A 24,410-nucleotide genomic window follows, 5' to 3' on the forward strand; every position below is an offset into this window, starting at 1 on the left:
CGACCACAAAAAACGGATCACTAAACGTTGCTCTTCTTTGGTGCAAATAGACAGCGAAGCAGCCATGATTGACAGCACGGCAGTGATAACGAAACTAACCTAGCAGCTTGAAAATTGCAAAGATATAACAACAAATAAACAAAGCATGCGTCATCAACAAAGACTTTGTAAAAAATAACTAGACTCACTGATGGCGCTGCAGTCGCGGGATAATTTGAACCTTCGGCTGGACGCCATTATAGTGGTTGTAGCCTGATGTGTTGTGTAGTATTGTTGTTTAGAAGACCCTGACTCAACGTTGTATATTTGTTGGGGCGTACATACAGTATTTGTTAGTCGTAATTCTACTGTCTGTACGTTCCAATGAAAAGAAGTACAATGGTGAAGAGTTGTGCAGCGATTAATTGTACAAATAAATTCGAGAAAGGAACGAATATTACATTCCACAGATATGTGGATATTTTAAGTTGTTTTTTATGTCGGTGCACTTGCTTAATAAATGTTTTTGTAACACGGTATTAGCATAATGTCTGTGCATCTATTTGCAGGTTTCCTTTCTCAAAACCACAGCTGTTACAAAAATGGTTACACGCTGTCAGGAAGCAAGATTCCCGACCGACAGAATACCATTTTATATGTTCTGATCATTTTGAAGATAGTTGGCTGATCGGTAGTGTTTTCATGGTCTAGGTTAGGTTGAAACTTGATAATTTGGTCGTGAGTTGCCAAAGCACTATGCCAAATATAACGCACTTCTCGTCATAAAATCTAAAGCAAGGTAGAGTCAGAAAATATCTATTAATATAATGGGCAAATCTTCGAGTATTTTGATGCATTTTGCGTACATCTATCGTAAATGAACTACGAAAAATGCTAGGGGTCCAGTGATAACTTTTAGCTACGCAGATTCCATGTAGTACGTAAGATAAATTCATAAACAGTGACTAGTTGCTGTTTGTTCATAAATTAAAAAGTATATCGTAACGTATTAAATGAGGCATTATGTTTGTGACCTAAGTCAAGGGAAGGCATTTTATAACCAAAAGCAATGTATAAACATTCGAACTCCGCGTGTCAGTTGACCACTCTAATGGCCGCCAGCCAGCTATTCAATTTTTCCGCTCTTCACAGTCGACCACTCGTGCGGTTGTGGGGGCCTGGTCATCAACGTAAAACGACAGTACTACAAAAAAAAACTAAATTGCAAATAATAATTGACTTACCTTCGTAATATCCTCCACCTCTTTTACGACGGAATCCCAGTATGTTGATGCATAAGGCAAGACGATCGTATTTACAAACTGTGTTTAGTTTCTCTTTTCCAAGCAATGTAAAGCTATGGCCGACACGTCGAGCTCCCTTTGCTTAATATGTCAACTGTGCGAATTTTCTAACCTATGTAGATGCTGCCGCATTCGCAAACAACACTACTGCTTACAGATAATAAACTCGATAACTATGACAAAACAGGTAAGTATCGTAATCTACATAAACTTCGAGGAGTGAGAACCTAAACAAATGGCTGTAATACAGGATCAGTACTCAATAAATGTTCAGTGCGAACTCTTAACAACTGAATGAGTTCTGAAGGTAGACGGTCTGCGATGTTTTTCTTAACGTCTCTTCAAAGACTGTCGAAAGAACGTTACTAAAAAGTGTTAAAAATCTTAGCTATTACATATTTAATAATATCACAAAAGACAGAAATGGTAGTTAATACACCGAACGTTAAGAAAAGTATTCCACATTTTGAGAGATGATATGGAACAAGACAAGAAAGAAGTGTTCAGCAAATACGGGCTTTAAAATGCATGCCTTAAGAGCTGTGAACACTTGCTCATCTTCGCTACTGTCAACAAATCTCTTCTACGGCAAGCTCTTTGCTTTTACGAACCACCTGCAAAATGCAGTAAGCAAATGAGGACATATTCCTCTGTCATTGTCCCTGGATACAGCATGTAGTAAATATCTGTTAGTATTGTTACTCTAAACCGTATTCATAGCTCTAGTTAGCAGCGCACACATTAGTTCTAATTGAACCCGGATGGGTTGAGGTAAATTTGCAAAATGCTTTCATATTGTAGTTTTATCTTTGCACTCAGCAGCGTAATGGAAGCCTATTATTTCACTCGGGAAGTGGCAGACGTGAACTTCTCTTATATGCTAGAAAAGTTGAGCTATTCCATCTCACTGCGTTCTTTTCGTCTTTGTAGAAATGTGATTTTTTGAAATATTTTAATTACACGTAAATAACTCCCTCCACTAAGGTGACATATAAATGACAAAATGCTAAAAGTGCTTTGCTAGTTAACTACACTCCTGGAAATTGAAATAAGAACACCGTGAATTCATTGTCCCAGGAAGGGGAAACTTTATTGACACATTCCTGGGGTCAGATACATCACATGATCACACTGACAGAACCACAGGCACATAGACACAGGCAACAGAGCATGCACAATGTCGGCACTAGTACAGTGTATATCCACCTTTCGCAGCAATGCAGGCTGCTATTCTCCCATGGAGACGATCGTAGAGATGCTGGATGTAGTCCTGTGGAACGGCTTGCCATGCCATTTCCACCTGGCGCCTCAGTTGGACCAGCGTTCGTGCTGGACGTGCAGACCGCGTGAGACGACGCTTCATCCAGTCCCAAACATGCTCAATGGGGGACAGATCCGGAGATCTTGCTGGCCAGGGTAGTTGACTTACACCTTCTAGAGCACGTTGGGTGGCACGGGATACATGCGGACGTGCATTGTCCTGTTGGAACAGCAAGTTCCCTTGCCGGTCTAGGAATGGTAGAACGATGGGTTCGATGACGGTTTGGATGTACCGTGCACTATTCAGTGTCCCCTCGACGATCACCAGTGGTGTACGGCCAGTGTAGGAGATCGCTCCCCACACCATGATGCCGGGTGTTGGCCCTGTGTGCCTCGGTCGTATGCAGTCCTGATTGTGGCGCTCACCTGCACGGCGCCAAACACGCATACGACCATCATTGGCACCAAGGCAGAAGCGACTCTCATCGCTGAAGACGACACGTCTCCTTTCGTCCCTCCATTCACGCCTGTCGCGACACCACTGGAGGCGGGCTGCACGATGTTGGGGCGTGAGCGGAAGACGGCCTAACGGTGTGCGGGACCGTAGCCCAGCTTCATGGAGACGGTTGCGAATGGTCCTCGCCGATACCCCAGGAGCAACAGTGTCTCTAATTTGCTGGGAAGTGGCGGTGCGGTCCCCTACGGCACTGCGTAGGATCCTACGGTCTTGGCGTGCATCCGTGCGTCGCTGCGGTTCGGTCCCAGGTCGACGGGCACGTGCACCTTCCGCCGACCACTGGCGACAACATCGATGTACTGTGGAGACCTCACGCCCCACGTGTTGAGCAATTCGGCGGTACGTCCACCCGGCCTCCCGCATGCCCACCATACGCCCTCGCTCAAAGTCCGTCAACTGCACATACGGTTCACGTCCACGCTGTCGCGGCATGCTACCAGTGTTAAAGACTGCGATGGAGCTCCGTATGCCACGGCAAACTGGCTGACACTGACGGCGGCGGTGCACAAATGCTGCGCAGCTAGCGCCATTCGACGGCCAACATCGCGGTTCCTGGTGTGTCCGCTGTGCCGTGCGTGTGATCATTGCTTGTACAGCCCTCTCGCAGTGTCCGGAGCAAGTATGGTGGGTCTGACACACCGGTGTCAATGTGTCCTTTTTTCCATTTCCAGGAGTGTATGTTTCACGGTTCTGGTGGCATTTTTTAGTGATCCTTGTAACGTTGTTTGCCGTGGCGTTGCTGCTCCAATTTAAACAAGGCAGAACCTCTGGAATAACACGTCAGACTTCAGGAACGCCATCCTTGCTGGCAAACAAAAAGTGAATGAAGTCAATACGAGCGTAGTGGCGGCTGTCTGAGAGGCGTTCTGTGAACTGGAATGTAATATATTCCCTAATCACGCTGAAAAACAAAACAAAACAGTGTACGATGCTTTGGTCCCAAGGAAAATCAGCTAATGAAACAAGTCATCTTCCTGAATGTTAGGCGACGAGGGAAGAAATGATAAAATGGAGATTTTTGCTTTAAATCCTGTCCTCTCACATTGCTTCACACAAGTAGATCAGAATGAAATTTCTACTTTCGATCGTCGCTGGAATGTGGAAAATGATAATTTTTTTTTTAACAGCAGAAATGAAAGGCAGTTGTAATGGGTCATGAGATGTAAGAAGGGGCGGGTGGTGTCCGTTAGATTCTGTACAGACTACGCTGAAGAACGGACAGGACGGAATGCCGGTCCCAGGGCTCGATGCACCACCTCACTGCCACCAACTCTGCCACTACCATTTGACTGTCACTTCCAAACGCTCGCTATTCACCGTGCCGATGTGATTCTGGGGGACGAAAGATACAGCTCGAAACCGATAAAAAGAGTACCGACAAGATTCAGGCCCTTTGCTAGAAGATGACAACTAGGAAAGCTGTCGAAAAATCGATCCCGAAATGAAGATGATAGTGGTCTGATTTCCCGAGTAGATGTCATCAGTCAATTCGTCGAGAAAGCCTGAATTCGCATATCGGGACTGATATGTTTTTATGAAGAAATCTTCCCAGAAAATAAAGCTAAATGCGTCGTCGTTAATGGGGAAGACTTGTCAGAAGCGAAGATAGTGCTCTGTGTACCTCAATATTGAAACGATCGCTACTTTTCACGTTATACTGTACATTCCATTCGACTACTAAAGAGAGTACATATGCCCATGTGCACGCTCTAACCTCTATAATCTTTTTTTGCCTTGATTCGTACGCAAGCTATGCACAGTGTTTCCTACCGTCTTATCCGATTTCCTGTTTATATATTCTCAACGAATGAAGATAGAGAACTTGCTGTGAATTTTAATCTATGCTTAGGGCCACAAGGGGAAACGAGGGGAAAAGTTGTTTCCAAAAATCTCGAAAAGCGATTTGACCAATTTACTTCAAATGTTTTCATGCTACTCTAGCAAAAATTCGAACGAGCATAAGATAACATATTTTAATCTCTCTCTCTAGAACAGTGTAGCGTTCCAAAAGATAGGAAAAGGGTACAGGTCATCCCCGTTTTCAAGAAGGGACGTCGAACAGATGTGCAGAACTATAGACCTATGTCTCTAACGTCGATCAGTTGTAGAATTTTGTAACATGTATTATGTTCGTGTATAATGACTTTTCTGGAGACTAGAAATCTACTCTGTAGGAATCAGCATGGGTTTCGAAAAAGATGATCGTGTGAAACCCAGCTCGCGCTATTCGTCCACGAGACTCAGAGGGCCATAGACCGGGGTTCCCAGGTAGATGTCGTGTTTCTTGATTTCCGCAAGGCGTTTGATACAGTTTCCCACAGTCGTTTAATGAACAAAGTAAGGGCATATGGACTATCAGACCAATTGTGTGATTGGATTGAAGAGTTCCTAGATAATAGAAAGCAGCATGTCATTCTGAATGGAAAGAAGTCTTCCGAAGTAAGAGTGATTTCAGGTGTGCCACAGGGGAGTGTCGTAGGACCGTTGTTATTCACAATGTATATAAATGACCTTGTGGCTAACATCGGAAGTTCACTGAGGGTTTTTGCGGATGATGCTCTAGTATATCGAGAGGTTGTAACAATGGAAAACTGTACTGAAATGCAGGAGGATATGCAACGAATTGACGCATGGTGCAGGGAATGGCAATTGAATCTCAGTGTAGAAAAGTGTAATGTGCTGCGAATACATAGAAACAAAGATCCCGTATCATTTAGCTACAATATAGCAGGTCAGCAACTGGAAGCAGTTAATTCCATAAATTATCTGGGAGTAGGCATTAGGAGTGATCTAAAATGGAATGACCATATAAAATTAATCGTCGGTAAAGCAGATGCCAGGCTGAGATTCATTGGAAGAATCCTAGTGAAATGCAGTCCGAGAACAAAGGAAGTAAGTTACAGTACACTTGTTCGCCCACTGCTTGAATACTGCTCAGCGGTGTGTGATCCGTACCAGATAGGGTTGATAGAACAGATAGAGAAATCCAACGGAGAGCAACGCGCTTCGTTACAGAATCATTTAGTAATCGCGAAAGCGTTACGGAGATGATAGAGAAACTGAGAGCAACGCGCTTCGTTACAGGATCATTTAGTAATCGCGAAAGCGTTACGGAGATGATAGAGAAACTCCAGTGGAAGACTGCAAGAGGGACGCTCAGTAGCTCGGTAGGGGCTTCTGTTGAAGTTTCGAGAACATACCTTCACGGAGGAGTCAAGCAGTATATTGCTCCCTCCTACGTGTATATCGTGAAGAGACCATGAGGATAAAATCAGACAGATTAGAGCCCACACAGAGGCATACCGACAATCTTTCTTTCCACGAACAATAGGAGACTGGAATAGATGGGAGAAACGATAGAGGTACTCAAGGTACCCTCCGCCACACACCGTCATGTGGCTTGCGGAGTATGGATGTAGATGTAGATGTAATAGCGATATGTATAAATATATACCATAATGTAAGATGTAAATGGTAAAAATTATTAGCAAAAAAATCATACCTCAGATTTTTACAAGAAACTCTAGTCGGCCGGACATGGTGTGCAGTGCGAAAGCATCGACTGCACACCGACCCTCACAGCGCAGCGAAACGGTCTCAAGAAGGCGCTGACCCGAGCGCCAATGGAAAGAGCGGGCATCGTCACACCTCTAGCAAGACGAAGCTCAGCGTCCCCTGTCAACGCTGACTGAACCAGCCGGTCAACGCTGGTCGGCCCCAGTTCGACCGAAGACCTCGAGAGCATTGGTACTGAGAAGGGGAGGCCAGGACGTTGAACTCACGGATCAACTTCAACTTTTTACACCTTTAGTAGGCCATCAAAGCAACATACTTTGCAAGTAGTAACGTGCACTACGCCCACCCGGTCTAATGGCAGCGGGAAGGCGCACCGGTCCCCGGCACGAATCCGCCCGGCGGATTAGTGTCGAGGTCTGGTGTGCCGGACAGCTTGTGGGTGGTTTGTAAGGCGGTTTTTCATCTGCCTCGGCGAATACGGGCTGGTTCCCCTTATTCCGCCGCAGTTACACTATGTCGGCGGTTGCTGCGCAGACACTTCCTCCACGTACGCGTTCACCATAATTACTCAACCACGCAAACATTGGGGTTAGACTCGTCTGGTGTCAGACGTTCCCTGGGGGGTCCACTGGGGGACGAACCGCACGATAACCTTGGGTTCGGTATGGGGCGGCGGTGGGGTGAGTGGACTGCGGTAGTCGTCGTGCGCTTGTGTACCACTGCGGGCTATGGCAGGGACGAAGCCTCTCTGTCGTTTCTAGGTCCCCAGTTCCATGCAGTACAGTACAATACAGGGTGCACTATTCTGCCAATTCCAAGAAAATCACAAGAGAAGTTTTACGCCTCTATTACGTAACTGATTTGTCTGTGCATAGGGGCCGGACGTAAAGAGTTCATGGTGGTCAAGTGGTTAACGTTCGAGCTACATCAGACGAACGTTTCTGAGGCCATGGTTAGACTCCTTCTCGAACCTTTTTTTGTAGCACTAGTATAAATTCAGTGATACTAAAACAAATTCCACCTACACTATTTGTTCTTGCAACATCTCACCGCTACTCAGGACATCTGTCAAAAGGGGCGTGCCTCTGTGTCTGCAGTTCGAAGCGTCTTGGTGCAAAGTAGTTGCGGGTACCCTACCAGATCGGATGTATAAGGTGTTTTGTAACTCACGACAGGTATACATTTTCAGGGAAACTCTATCCGTTTTTCTCATTTACTTGTCGATAGTTATAAATATGCTTTTTCCTAATAATTAAATTTAATTAAAAATAGTAAGTAGTCGAATAAAATTTTTTAATTATATTGCCTCTCACATCTCATATAAATTAAAATGACTATTGATAAAAAAATATAGATTAAAAATTAAGTATTAGCGGGAGTTGAACCGTCGCTGCATACACGTTCAGCTTATAACACTCGAACGCTGCTAACAATTTGATCGCCATTAGCTCTATCGTCTGGTGAAAACGCACAGCTACGTCAGTTATGTAATAGACCAACACCACCTAGACAACAGGCCTGCGCGCACACTTGTGACGTCACATACTGATGGCCGGGTCTGTATCGGAACACTGCTGTCAAGCACTCTGTAGCTATACGAGCTTCACGAGTTTTGGAGCTGAGACCGCATAGGGATTCACGTGCTTTCCTCTCCTACATGTCCTTGTAATGAAAGTATGAAAATTTATATGATTGCGTAAAGTAACTGGAGAAAACTGCCCTATGTTATTTCAAGATGCAAAATTAGTTTGACGATTTGCCTTAAATACGCGTTTCTCGTCTTGAATACAAACTGTAATTTTAAATTCTGTCTTTTAACTCAGGAGCTACGCTTTCTTGCAGTAAAAAATCGGCAATATGCAACAACAAGTAGACGTTTCCGGTTTTAAATGAAGCAGCTGGAGCTCGTACAGAATTTAAGAATTTGTTTCTCTGGTTATTTTCGTAGATTTTCCTCTCCACTTTAGAATTTGCTGACCTCACACGAAACTCAGATCATTCGACGAAATGTTTAATAAATCAAAAAACCCGAAAAAATATTTTATTTTCCTGTTTCTCCAGAACTTTAGAACCTTAAACATGAAAAGATTTTTTCTCCTATATCCTTGATTGAAATTCGTGTCACAGAGTGCTGTTAATTTAATCATAATGCACTTACCTTGACATTCTGCTTTCTATACTGCTTAATCAGTCGAACACAGAATTCATTAAAGCAATTTTCTAAGGTAGTTTACTCAAATTAAAATTATTTCCGAATAGCTTTATATGTAAAACTGAACAAAATCATTCTGTAGCTCTTCCAAATGAAAGTAATGGAAACTCAATAATCTGGTGGGAATGATAAGGAATACTAAACATTTTCGAGTCACGCTAACTAATATAAGTAGGACCTATTCTGTGTGACAATAGTTGCAAATATGAGAGACATTTCACAGCCAGAATTAAGAAACAAATTATACTGGTACATGATACATAACTGCTTTTAAAAACAATTGGCAAATGTGATGCAATGGAAATAACACACTACAAATTTTTTGTCATTTTCTTACCCTTGAATGATGCGTAGACACAAATTCCTGTCTTGGAATAGCTGCAATTCAGTGATTTCTCAACTTCACACATTTGGGAAATCGAAACATGTGCACTTTAATGCCTTCTTGGTATTTATAATCTCCCTGGCAAAAGGAAATGCAGCACTTGTATGCCATACTTCGAAGAACTGTAGGCGAATACTGTATGAAATATGTATCACTTTCACGTGTCACACACTTTCAACACAACATACACGCCAACAGGACTGCCGACTGAAGGTAAGATGGCCAACAGTTTGTGATGTAACGTGCCAATATGGCCACTGTGCGCAGGCCTTGTATCTAGAAAGCTTTGAATAGACGCGTAAAACTTCTCTTGCGATTTTCTCGGAATTGCCAGAGTCGTGCAACTAACTGCTTGCACATTAATTTGTTTGAAGGACCCAATAAAGGTGTACAAAGTTTGAAGTACGTCTTTGATCCCAACTTCGTGGCCTCCCCTTGTGAGTAATGGGAAGACGATATTTGGCATGCGTTCTGGGAGTAGTAATAGCGCGCAGAGTATTTGCATGTAGGAGGCACGGGAATCACATCAAGCCACATCATAACTACAAGTTACGTTTCTTTTTTTTTTTAGAAATAAAGTGTTCTACTAATCTGGAAGTGCCAAGTAAAGATCATTTTGGATTCCTACTACTGGTCATCGCAACTTCTTTCCTTCCTTGTTTGTGTCAGTGCTGACTGCCACTGTAGCCAACGCAATATGTGGATACGACGATTCCAGAACCAACGCTGCGTTCGCCCTTTGTCGCTCCATCACAGCGCGTCATTAATATTTCTCCTTTCTTTCAGAGGAACATTGCTACTAATTGTGTTCTTTCGTGCACACTAGCCACAACGCTTCCCCTACTTGTGTATTTTCCTTTCTTCTAATTATTTTGTTGCGTCGCTCAGCTCATTAAAATGGCCTCTAAACCCGCCGCCTCCACCTGCGCCTGTGCCTCTGGTTGCCGCTGACTTTGATGTAGTGCAGTTTATTCGGTTTAACAACCACCAAATGTTGCAGCTGATGACGACGGTCCACCAGCTCATTAACGCACGAGTGGCTGTTGCCTCAGCTCCGCCACAACAGCCAGCCACATCCAATGCTCCGTCTACATGAAGTCCACCGTTCCGACTGTACAATGAACAACAAGAGGAATGGAGCATGAGGTACGCTCAGTTCAAAGGTCATTGTTCTACGTATCAAGTGTAAGGGCCGCGCGGGGAAGCCGCGCGGTCTGAGGCGTCTTGTCGCGGTGCGCGCGGCCCCCTCCGTGTCCTCCCTCGGGCATGGGTGTGTGTGTTGTCCTTACGTAACCTCCCCCTCACTTATCGACCTTAATGACTGTGGAAAATTAAACCGCGTGTACCTAATGGAAATTTGAGAAAAGCAATCGTCACCTAAGTTAATCTGTCGGTAAAGAGGGAGGAAGGGTTACATCTAAATGAAAGGAAAAATGCAAATGAAATTGCTGGAAATTAATTTTGAAAAAGGGTAAAGTTAATGAAGAAAGTAAATGTGTGGTCGTTACGTTAACAATTAACTGGCGTTAATTAGATATTTGAGATTTGGGGAAAATTACGGTCGCCAGTCCTATGGACAACTACTATAATAACTGAAAAAGTAATGTTATTGGACATATAATTAGCACTAAAAGCGTGGCAACTGAAGGTTGACACGTGTTGTGTGAAAACTGAATGTTTGTCAGAAGTAATAAATTTCGCTACACTCTGACTTAATTTAGCAAAAGAATTAATAAAACCTGAAAATTGAAAGTTAATTTAGTGACTGAAATTAATACTGAACTTTGCTTCTGAATCACTACGAAATAAAATAAAATAAGGTTAGTCTTGGGCTACCTCAACAATCATCTCAAAAGCTACTTGAATCCACGCAATTTAGAAATAAGAGATTTGACTTTGAACTTGAATTAAATGATTTTGAACAATTAACAATAATAAAATTTAGTACGTACCAAGCTAAGCTAAAATATGGTAACAAAACACGCACTCTTAATTTGTGCTTGTGTAATCTAAATATTGTAACCAGCTATGAATACTTTAACTTAACTTTGAAATTAAAGCAGTAAAATGGAATGATATTACTTTAATGCTGGCGTTTGAATATCAACGACACACGGGTTCATTTCGGAAAAGGAAGGGACCCTGCTTGGTAATGCAACTGGGGCAATGAGCAACAAAGGTTTATGCTAAGTTGCTGTATTTTAGTGATGCAAATGGAACAGTTTGAAAAGCTGAGGTCTGCCATACAGTTCTAAAACTTTACGTGCTTCCAGTCTTCCTTGTTGGTTGATTGAAGGTTTGAAGTCGTCGATCGAGGAGGTGGCGACAGTCACTTATTGTCAGCCATAGCTGTTGCAGAAGCTGGATGTTGGCGTGCCTTCTTCTCGACACGGTCACCAGGCGAAACGGGCTCTTGATGTGTGCCAGCTAATGTTTCCCGTCCGCGATACCGTGCCAGAAACTATCATAGCAAGTCGAGAGCAATTACATGCTGCCAAACCCAGAATGCGCGGCAACTCCCCCACCGCCCTTCTCCAGCCAGACTCTGCTCTGCCCGCGCACCACGCGGCAGAGTTAACACTACCAAAGATCCTAAACACTTTGGTTCTCCACACGACCTATCGATGTAATCGTTCGATAACATACACTCCTGGAAATGGAAAAAAGAACACATTGACACCGGTGTGTCAGACCCACCATACTTGCTCCGGACACTGCGAGAGGGCTGTACAAGCAATGATCACACGCACGGCACAGCGGACACACCAGGAACCGCGGTGTTGGCCGTCGAATGGCGCTAGCTGCGCAGCATTTGTGCACCGCCGCCGTCAGTGTCAGCCAGTTTGCCGTGGCATACGGAGCTCCATCGCAGTCTTCAACACTGGTAGCTTGCCGCGACAGCGTGGACGTGAACCATATGTGCAGTTGACGGATTTTGAGCGAGGGCGTATAGTGGGCATGCGGGAGGCCGGGTGGACGTACCGCCGAATTGCTCAACACGTGGGGCGTGAGGTCTCCACAGTACATCGATGTTGTCGCCAGTGGTCGGCGGAAGGTGCACGTGCCCGTCGACCTGGGACCGGACCGCAGCGACGCACGGATGCACGCCAAGACCGTAGGATCCTACGCAGTGCCGTAGGGGACCGCACCGCCACTTCCCAGCAAATTAGGGACACTGTTGCTCCTGGGGTATCGGCGAGGACCATTCGCAACCGTCTCCATGAAGCTGGGCTACGGTCCCGCACACCGTTAGGCCGTCTTCCGCTCACGCCCCAACATCGTGCAGCTCGCCTCCAGTGGTGTCGCGACAGGCGTGAATGGAGGGACGAATGGAGACGTGTCGTCTTCAGCGATGAGAGTCGCTTCTGCCTTGGTGCCAATGATGGTCGTATGCGTGTTTGGCGCCGTGCAGGTGAACGCCACAATCAGGACTGCATACGACCGAGGCACACAGGGCCAATACCCGGCATCATGGTGTGGGGAGCGATCTCCTACACTGGCCGTGCACCACTGGTGATCGTCGAGGGGACACTGAATAGTGCACGGTACATCCAAACCGTCATCGAACCCATCGTTCTACCATTCCTAGACCGGCAAGGGAACTTGCTGTTCCAACAGGACAATGCACGTCCGCATGTATCCCGTGCCACCCAACGTGCTCTAGAAGGTGTAAGTCAACTACCCTGGCCAGCAAGATCTCCGGATCTGTCCCCCATTGAGCATGTTTGGGACTGGATGAAGCGTCGTCTCACGCGGTCTGCACGTCCAGCACGACCGCTGGTCCAACTGAGGCGCCAGGTGGAAATGGCATGGCAAGCCGTTCCACAGGACTACATCCAGCATCTCTACGATCGTCTCCATGGGAGAATAGCAGCCTACATTGCTGCGAAAGGTGGATATACACTGTACTAGTGCCGACATTGTGCATGCTCTGTTGCCTGTGTCTATGTGCCTGTGGTTCTGTCAGTGTGATCATGTGATGTATCTGACCCCAGGAATGTGTCAATAAAGTTTCCCCTTCCTGGGACAATGAATTCACGGTGTTCTTATTTCAATTTCCAGGAGTGTAGTTTTCCCTAGGCCAGACCCAGCGTAAAAATACAAATAATATTTGCAAAACAAACCAATTATGCATCGACATAAATGCATAAATATATGTATACAAATAGTAAAACAATTACAATATATAAAGACACAGAAATGTCATACCTTCAGGTAACAAAATAAGGAAAAAATTTATAGTACAATAGATGGAAATAGGAGGATATGCATTTCCGGCGTTACAATTAGCATAAGTTAGTTTAAGTTAGATTAAGTAGTGCGTAACCTTACCACGAATTCCCAAACTTCTTTCAAGTGTAGCTAGTTTTTAAAGATTGTTTCCGCCCGCACTAACAACGCGAGGCCACGACGTTTGGAACGCGGATTTACTTCGAACTTCGTACACTCGTAGTACTCCATGAGGACAACAAGATGTGTAAGCAGTAGCGCGTACTTCTCAAGCGTTATTGAGAAAATCGCAAGATAATTTCGGTTGTCAAATATATACCTGTGCGTGGCCATTTTTACCATGAAGCGGCGGCAGCTGAATGCTACCGGCACGGTAGTTCGGCGTGTTTGGTCAGACAGCTCGTTGGCCTCTACAATAAAAAACTGAGTGGAAGGATCAACAAACGAACTTTAACGGATGTCATGTGACGTCCGCGACGACCAAACCCAACGATCAACTACGAAAAAAAAGTGGTTAGCGTTCAAGCCCCGTAATCGCTGGATCGAATCCCATTCGTCAGTTTTTTTAATTTCTAACACAGTCATTTTCTTTACTATTTATATTACAATTGATATAATGGGAAAAATACGTGTAATCGGATGAACTTTTATTAAATTTACAATGTTATTTGGCAGTCTACAAATTTTTACTATCACAAATAATATAATATTCATAGCTATCGACTAGTAAACGACGAAACGCATAAAGTGATACTGAAAATGTATGCTTGTCCGTGTCTTCAAAATTGTTCGTATTTAATCGAAAAAGAACGAGAAATTGCTTCTCGTGAAGACGCTATTAAAATACACTCGATACTGCATGACTAATTATCAGCGCCGATATTTAAGCAAATGCTGCGTTATGCATGGTTTGCTTTCAAATTATCGGCTGAAAGAGAGATTTTTGAAAATGTTAACGAGGTTTGTTTTTCCATGGGAAACCTCAAAAGACCTTGAGTATGAGGAAACAGTATTTATTCAATGCAGCTGGTTCCGTTTAACTTTATGTTTTCCATGTTTGTAAGAAAAATGCCATCCTGCAGCTTGTACTCCTAATGTCGAAAGCGACGATTAATTATACATCTTTCGAAAGCCGTCTCAAAACTTGCAGGTAACAAGTCGTTTCGGGCTTCTTCCAGGTATAAGGGATTTCTCAAGTCAAGGACAAGCATACATTTTCTGTATCACTTTATGCGTTTGGTCGTTTACTAGTCGATAGTTATGAATATTATATTATTTGTGATGATAAAAATTTGTAGACTGCCAAATAACATTGCAAATTTAATAAATGTTCATCCGATTACACGTAGTTTTCCCATTATATCAATTGTAATATAAATAGTAAAGAAAGTGACTGTGTTAGAAATAAAAAAAGTACGAACGGGATTCGATCCAGCGATTACGGGGCTTGAACGCTAATCACTTCTTTTTTTTTCGTTGTTGATCGTTGGGTTTGGTCGTTGCGGACGTCATATGACATCCGTTTAAGTTCGTTTGTTGATCCTTCGACTCAGTTTTTTATTACAAAGGCCAACCGGCTCTCTGAACGAACACGCTGAGCTACCGTGCCGGCAAAAATATACGTTTCTGCGTTGCAAACGTCGTGGCCTCCTCTTGTATTACGAGGATGCCCGAGCGGTTCTAGGCGCTACAGTCTGGAACCGCGCGACCGCTACGGTCGCAGGTTCGAATCCTGCCTCGGGCATGGATGTGTGTGATGTCCTTAGGTAAGTTAGGTTTAAGTAGTTTTAAGTTCTAGGGGACTGATGACCTCAGAAGTTAAGTCCCATCATAGTGCTCAGAGCCATTTGAACCATTTATTACGAGGATCAGGTACAGGTTGCTGCAGCTCGTTGCGAAAAAAACCACAGCAGACATACCGTCAGTGGGTCACTGAACTTCGGGGTTTGACACTGCAGGATCGTTTCCACTTTAGCTGTAGGCAATACTATAATGACGCAATGATTCATGATGCAAGTATGTACAATGTGCCAGACAGCAGGATTCGTGAACAAATTTTCAAACATTCTGGTCCTACTTTGAAACAACTGTTACAAATTATTGAACATCAGGACTCGTGTGATATTGCCGTGGAAAACTTTGAGGTAGCTCCTGTCTGCAGTGTAACGCAAAGTGAAAAACGGGTATGGTCTTGCGACCAACCACCACATGCAAACAGGCCACTGCTTCGTGGACAAAGTAAACTAGTTTCGACACTTGTGTCTGCTGTGAAATCACGTCCCCGCTGCTTTTCCATGCATAAATGACGACATAGCTCTAAGCGGTGCGCGACATGCTTTACTTGTGGAAAGCCAGGTCATGTACAGACCGTGTGCTTGCAACAGAACTCTAACCGTTTCGCCGTAGGGGGTTCAAGTCCCCCCTCGGGTATGGGCGTGTGTGTTGTCACTAGCCGAAGATACACTACTGGCCATTAAAATTGCTACACCAAGAAGAAATGCAGATGATAAACGGGTATTCATTGAACAAATATATTATACTAGAACTGACATGTGATTGCATTTTTCACACAATTTGGGTGCATAGATCCTGAGAAATCAGTAGCCAGAACAACCATCTCTGGCCGTAATAACGGCCTTGATACGCCTGGGCATTGAGTCAAGCAGAGTTTGGATGGCGTGTACAGGTACAGCTGCCCATGCAGCTCCAACACAATACCACAGTTCATCAAGAGTAGTGACTGGCGTATTGTGACGAGCCAGTTGCTCGGCCACCATTGACCAGACGTTTTCAGTTGGTGAGAGGTCTGGAGAATGTGCAGACCAGGGCAGCAGTTGACCATTTTCTATATCCAGAAAGGCCCTTACAGGACCTGCAACATGCTGTCCTGCATTATCCTGCTGAAATGTATGGTTTCGCAGGGATCGAATGAAGGGTAGAGCCACGAATCGCAACACATCTGAAATGTAACGTCCACTGTTCAAAGTGCCGTCAATGCGAACAAGAGGTGACCGAGATGTGTAACCAATGGCACCCCATACCATCACGCGGGTGATACGCCAGTATGGCGATGACGAATACGCGCTTCCAATGTGCGTGCGTTCACCGCGATGTCGCCAAACACGGATGCGACAATCATGATGCTGTACCTGGATTCATCCGAAAAAATGACGTTTTGCCATTCGTGCACCCAGATTCGTCGTTGAGTACACCATCGCAGGCGCTCCTGTCTGTGATGCAGCGTCAGGGGTAACCGCGGCCATGGTGTCCGAGCTGATAGTCCATGCTGCTGCAAACGTTGTCGAACTGTTCGTGCAGATGGTTGTTGTCTTGCAAACGTCCCCATCTGTTGACTCAGAAATCGAGACGCTGCTGCACGATCCGTTACAGCCATGCGGATAAGATGCCTGTCATCTCGACTGCTAGTGATGCGAGGCTGTTGGGATCCAGCATGGCGTTCCGTATTACCCTCCTGAACCCACCGATTCCATATTCTGCTAACAGTCATTGGATGTCGACCAACGCGAACAGTAATGTCGCGATACGATAAACCGCAATCGCGACAGGCTACAATCCGACCTTTATCAAAGTCGGAAACGTGATGGTACGCATTTCTCCTCCTTACACCAGGCATCACAACAACGTTTCACCAGGCAACGCCGGTCAACTGCTGTTTGTGTATGAGAAATCGGTTGGAAACTTTCCTCCTGTCAGCACGTTGTAGGTATCGCACCGGCGCCAACCTTGTGTGAATGCTCTGAAAAGCTAATCATTTGCATATCACAGCATCTTCTTCCTGTCGGTTAAATTTCGCGTCTGTAGCACGTCATCTTCGTGGTGTAGCAATTTTAATGGCCAGTAGTGTAATTTAAGTTAGATTAAGTATTGTGTAAGTCTAGGGACCGATGACTTTAGCAGTTTGGTCCCAAAGGAACGTACCACAAATTTCCAATTTTTCCAACTCTAACCCCGTTCACTCTCGTGAGCGCGGAGCACATTGTCATTCAGTGAACATAGTTTTTTCTAAGCCGGCTACCGGTACTAGCAGTGACCAAATTCGGGATGTACTTTCCCCCTACCCAAGTGCTTTGCAATGACAGTCAAACACTGTTTGTGAAGTTAGTCACTGTCGGACGCTGTGTGCGACTTCGGTAAGAAACTGGCACTCCCATTACATTGCTTAATGCTGCCACTTACAAACAATTAGGCTCGCCAGTATCTTGCGCGCAACTTACTGCGTATAATGGTCAGGACTTTCTAGTGTTCGGTACATTAGTGTGTCTGACTCATTTCAGTCTCACGCCAGAACAGTGACAATTAAAATTTCGTCTGATTAAAATTTAGTCTGAGAATGTTTTTGGGTTAGATTATTTTGGTTTGTTTGTCTTCATACTTGGGACAATGTAGTTTCTGTTTCTGCTTTTTATACAAAAGACAATGTTACTCATTTGATTGAAAAGATTCCTGATTTATTTTCTGAAGGACTTGGCAGAGCAAATGACTTTGGGGCACATGTTACAGTGAAGGACAGTGTGCAAGCCAAGATTTTTCGTATGCATCCCGTCCCTCGTATACCTAGAAACAAAGTTGCAAGTGAAAAAAAAAGACAGTGGCAGTATTGGCCGTTTCCAGGTTAGTCAATGAGCTTCTCCCTTAGTAACCATACCAAAGTAATCTTACCAAAGTCTTCTGAAGACTTCGTCTTGGCGATGACTTTAAATCCACAAACAAAAATTGATACTTATCCGTCGCCTCGCCCTGAAGAATTAATGAACAGGCTTGGTGCAGGCCGGTATTTTTCAAAAATTGACTTACGCGACGTGCATTTGCAAATTCTGCTAGATGAGGAGTCTCAGAAAGTGTTTGTGGTCAGTACAGATTTAGGATTGCGCAAATTTTTAGGCTTACCCTTTGGCACCGTTTCCGCGCCTGCCGTATCCCAACACTACTTAGAACAGCTCATTGCAAAAGTTTCATTCTGTTCAAATTATTTTGATGATATTGTAGCGTCAGGACGTACACCGGAGGAAACATATCAAAACCTTCGTACTCTTTTTTTCAGCTGCAGGTTTGAAGTGTCGCCTAGGCAAACGGGCCTTTTTTTTTTAGACTGAAATTCAGTACTTAGGCCATATTCTAAATAACCCAGGTATCCATTCCCTTCAGTTACATTTCCTGGCCATCCGGGGCCTCCCTGCCCCGTAGAACGTGACGGAATTGAACCAGTTCTCGGGAAGATGGCATATTATATCCGATTTACACCAGATGTAGCCCAGATCCCTGCTCCGTTGTATCGCTTGTGCCGGAAGAATGTGCCTTTTGTTTGGACCAAGGAGTGTCAGGTTGCATTCCAGAAGCTTAAAAATGCCTTGTTGAGTGGCAGTTGCCTTCTTCATTTCGATTCTGCTAAGCCTGTGGTCTTGGCAGTGGACCCTTCTACGTACGGAATCAGAGGATAGGCCGATTGCATTGCTTCCAAGTGATTGACCAAGACTCAATGTAACTACTCCCAAATCGAGAAGGAAGCGCTCGCTATTATCTATGGTGTGACAAAGTTTCACCATTATCTTTCTTTTTTCCTTTAATGTGATTTCATGCCACAGCTGAACTGGGCCGGCAACAGCCTACATACGCCACTCTTCGGCCAAAAGACACAACATAAAAACACGGAAGGCATAGAAAACATAAAAAAAACATGATAAACACTGCACAAGAAAGCAGAAGTCGTTCGACGGAAGACACTGTAATGAAGCGTGGCACCAATTGAAAACAGATGAAGATGTCCAGGTGGAGATACGAACGTAGTAGAAAACACTGACGAAGACACTGTACACAAGTGGAGAGACACTGATGCACGGAAAAACTGGCGACGATCATCAGCGAAGCATTCATACTGACGAAGGGTGGGGGGGGGGGGTGCTGCCTCCAGGTCAAATGGAGAGGTAGGAGGTGGTTAGGGAGGGGGTGGAGCCAGTGGGAGAAAGAAGGGACAGCAGGGGGAGGAGAGGGGGGGTTGCAAGCCTAGGGAGAAGGGTGGAAGCGAAAGACGTGGGAGAGAGGAAGGGGCTAAGGAAGATGAGGAGGGAGAGAGGGAGCCCTGGGGGAAAAAGGGGGGAGAACGGGAGGGGAGAGTCAGAGCTGGTAGGAGGGGTACATGGACGGGACAAGGACATCATCAGGGAGGGGGAGTTGGCGGAAGCCACCTTAGGAAAGGGTATGGAGTGTGTGAAGATGAAGATTAGGTGGGATGCAAGAGTACAGGTGCGGCAGCAGGCGAGGATGGGCGAGGATGGGAGAGTCAGGTGGGTGTGGGGGATCGAGTCACCATTACCTGTCGGTCGGAAGTTTTACATCGTGACGGACCACAAGACACTTCAGTATTTGTTTCATCCATCAAAACCTGCTCTGCTACGCACGGCTCAAGAAGCTGCAACGTTGGGCTTTGTTATTGTCACAGCATATAAACTTATGAGTACGTGGTGTCTGTTTTTCCGGACATGTCTGAAAGAACAGACACTGTGCATTCACTTAATTTGATAGGCCTAGCTGGGCAATGGTTCCACCATCTGCAGTGTGGATGCACAAATATGTCTGTCCGACCTCCTGTGGGAATCGCAGAAAGTGAACATGGGGGAAATGGGCAGGAGCTGCGGATAGATGGCGCTCAGTGGTAGTATGGATCGACTGCGAGGCGTGCCGAGGTAGTCCATGCAGTTACAATAACACTGTGTCCCGGATGGCGCAGTGGTTAACACACCTGCCTTGAGAGCACGAGATACCGGGTTCGAATCCCGGTCTGGAACACGTCGCCACTGAGACGGCAGTGATCTTTCTTTCCATCTCCACCTTCAATTTACATATTTTGTCACAGTGTCAGTACGACATATCGTGCCGGCCCACATCGAAGCATACAAAAAATGCTTTCTTGCAATCCTGTTGGTACTGATTCTGAATTCGACGCTACTGCCGCATCTTGTCAGATCGATGAGCAGGACAATACACTTTTACGTCCTTTCCCACTGCACTACAGGAGAAGTGCACAGACCACAGAAGCAGATCCTGACTTGAATCTTTTGTTGGACTACTTCCGTACTGCTTGGTCTCGTTCAGTGAAAAACATTCCGAATTCCTTTGTGCGCAGATGTTTTTCTCGTTGGCATGGCCTCTCTGTCCAGCACGCTGTGGTTTTATTACAAAATTACTCTGGACAGTCGCAAGTGCTTATTCCCGAAGTATTGCAAAAAGATGTGTTGCGATTGCTTCACCAAGCATATTGGAGAATTACCGCACGAAACAGTGTGTCGGCCCTATACTGGGCCAGGCATGGTCGCTCACATTGAACAGATGACGCTACAGTGTCGTGCCTGTGTTGAAAATCTGTCGGCCCCGTCGCAAACGTTTTTGTCTTGGCCAAAGTCTCAAACGCCGTCGCAACGCTGGCTTGTTCTCGTGGACTCTTTCAGCAGAGATCCATTTGCAGTGCACATGAACTCGACTACGTCGCGTAATAAATACCCTTCAGGTTTGACTGAAGTGTTGGTTACAGACAGCGGACCACAGTTTTTATGGTTCAGAACAGCTAATGGTATCTCTCATCTTACAAGTGCTCCACTTCATCCTCAGTCGAACGGAGTTGCTTCTGAACGGAGTTCCTTCTGAAAGAATCAGATTTGTCAACAACAAATCGTATCGTAGATTATGTGTACAGGGACGGCAGTAGTAGAATTCCAAGACACCTGAACAAGGATCTGAACGATGTTCACGGACTGACACCACAGACCGGTCCGACTGACCTTTTCTGAACTAAGTATATTCTCTGGGAGAGCATAAGAATTGCCCCAAAATATAATACTTTACGGAAGAAAAGAGTGAAGGTAAGCGAAGGAAAGAAGCCTTCATGTTTCCCAGTCAGAGACAGTGAAGAGAGTTATTATAATGAAGATAGGAGTATTCAGTTTCTGCACACGATCTCGAGCATCATACTTCCAAGATAGCCTTCCACCTGTCCTCTGTCCTAAGAATTTAAAATGGTCGACTTTACTGATTGTCTGGTCAGATAGCAAGAGTAAAATTTATCTGTTGTTTCAGGTCTTGAGCTGAGATCCTTACGACTGCAGGATGGGGAAGTGCGGAGTACAGTGGGGAAAGCCAGTTGACTCCTTATGCGCTAGCAAAATAGCATTTATTCGAGTTAACCTTCATGCGCTCACGCTGGAAATAGTCGCGCTGGCGCTCGCGCGGGTGGTCTGCCGACCGCCCGAGAGTTTTCATCGATCTCTTGAGGTTTTCCGTTTTTAAAGGTCATATTTCCATAAAATATCGACATAGGATATCTCACACAATATTGCAAACACATTTGTAATCAAAATTATTTGTTTAACAATAAAATATCCAATGGAATACAAAAAGGAAGCCAAATACCCAAATGAAATATAAGAACATTTTTTTAATTGTAATGTTTTGGTACTATATAATGTAATACTTAAGACTAGAATTATTCACTGTCTTAACTCGTCACAAGAAAAGCTAATTTTGTTTGAAAAAATAATTTTTGATTGAAAACGTCACAAACATTTCTGTCAGATGAAAAATGCTCATCAATCTGTATCCATTTCATTTTCGTTTTGAGGCTGACAACAATTATTGCACGTAACTGTCGTGGTTGAATGTCGCAGACAGACGTTTCTTCCACATTCACCGCATTCTCGCTTTGTTTTTATATTCTTTTTTGAGCCACACAAACAACATATTCATCTCCTTGTAGGGGTTGATACAGCTGGATAAACTATGTCATTCTCTCTGTAATTTTCCAAAAATACTAACAAATCTTTTGGTAAATGCTTCAATTTAGCTCTTTCTTTCAGGTTTTCGCTCATCAGTTCCAAAGATAAGGCATGTAAGAATTGTCTTCTCGTTTTTTCTTTCATATTACCTGTGTTGAATTGAAAAATGCGTAACGAATTTATTCCTGCCAAGTCAAGTAAGCGGAAAAATATACATGCAGGCCACCTTTGTGTTCTTCTTGGTGTTGAAATTCTGAAGCACATAAGGTCTACAGTATTATCTCCACCTTTGGTTGAATTATAGTCTGTGATTTGTACAGGTTTCTTGGTATCTTCGTCAATGATGTCGGTATCATGCATTGTGAAGAGCACTACTACAGCTTTCCTTTTTTTGTTTGTAATCATATAAATCAAAGTTTTGTCATCTTGACAACCGAACATGTAGTCTCCTGCCACTGAATTTCCATTTACTGTCACAAATTCTGGGGGAATTTCTTTTTTTTTAAATTTTTTTCTCATTGTACCTAAAAAAGTGAGGCCTTTGTTAAGGAGGTATTCAGCCAACGGGTAACTTGAAAAATATTTATCAGTTGTTACATTTCTGTTTGTTCCTTCTATGCATTCAACCAGTCTAGCGACCAAGTCGTATGCTTTGTTGGAGAGTACGTTAGGGCCTGGTACTTGTTTTCCGCAGTGCAATTCTAAATTATATGTATAAAAACTGCGTGCATCACACAGTGCATACATTTTTAACCCGTTTTGGCTGGTTTTTGAGACATGTACTGGATGAATGAACATCGTCCACTAAACGCAACCAACGTCTCATCAACAGTGACAAATTCCCCTACACTGAATGATTTTGGCTGTTAGCAATGAAAGAAGACAAAATTTCTCTTATAGGAGCAAGTTTGTCCATTGCTTGACGTTCCGATCTCGTGTTTAGGTAATCAAATATTATAGCTCTTAGCAAAGATCTAAATCTATTTCGGCTGAAATTGGCTCGCAAAATTGTCAGACCTGTTCCATTGTTATTGAAATATTCAGTGAAATTTGCTCGGTTTCCTCTTTTGACCGCAATCAAAAACAGAGCACCAAACAATGCTAGCATTTCAGCCGTTATTGTCGGCTTACAATCCCTTTCACGTACTTCAGAGTTTCTGCTTCCTTCTGCCAGTGCTTGCCGTGCCAATTTTTTCCTTTCAATATAAATATTCGCGTACCTTACGATCCCTTCTACCATTTCGGGAGTTATTATACACTGAAAACTTTTCAGTCGAGTTTCACATTTTCTGGCTAGTCCTCTAGGACCTGGTAGAGTTTTGATTATGTTTTTTGACTTTGATTTTGTGCTGGTAATATTGGCACTACTAGTCCAAATAGTTTCCATGTCCTTACCTATATAAAATCTGATGTCATTTGTTGGTAGCTCCTGTTGATCTATATCATATTCTCCCTCGTTTTCCAAATCAATTTCCGACTCACTTTGATGTATATCGTCTTCAATCCCTTCTTGTTCATAATCTGGGCCATCGGAAACGTCATCTTCTAGGGATTCCTCATGGCCTTTCCCCTCTGCTTCCTCTCTCTCCAATTCAGCCAAGATTCTATGTATGTCATCAGACGTAAGGTTTCGTCGTTCCCTTTAAAAAATAAAAATAATTGTTATTTTTGCCAACAGAAATTTCTTAGAATGACGAAGTGCTAAAGTAGAAAGAAAAACAGAATTTGTGAGTGGCAAAATTTATAGAAAGTAATGCACATTCACTAGAGAATTGGAAGAGTCTATAAAATTGAGGAATTATAGGGGAATTACAAAAAGAAATACTTACATTCCGAAGTAGACGAGTAGAACAAAGTCTCGTAAGCACTCGTAAGTCGGTAACTGACCGTTTTTGCAAGTGCCGTAAGCGCTTGCAAGGCGGAAAACAGACCGTGTTTGTAAGTGCCGTAAGCGCTCGCAAGGCGGTAAACTGACCGCCGAGCGCGAGCGCGTGAAGGTTAAGTGTTAGAATTGAATTATCCTCTCCACAACCGTGACGAGAGTACTTGATGCGGCTCACAGCCTTGGAATTCACTGAATCTTCCACCTCAGCAGGCGCTTGAGGCCATTGTCTCTGTCGGGGCTGCTCACGTAACGCCAAGATGCCATGCAGGTTATACAGTGGCAGATGTAACTCGTACAGTGGCTTCGACCTCCATATCGTCAACAGTTTTTTTGCTAGGG

The sequence above is a fragment of the Schistocerca piceifrons genome, chromosome 1 (genome assembly GCF_021461385.2).
Source record: "Schistocerca piceifrons isolate TAMUIC-IGC-003096 chromosome 1, iqSchPice1.1, whole genome shotgun sequence".
NCBI lineage: Eukaryota > Metazoa > Arthropoda > Insecta > Orthoptera > Acrididae > Schistocerca > Schistocerca piceifrons.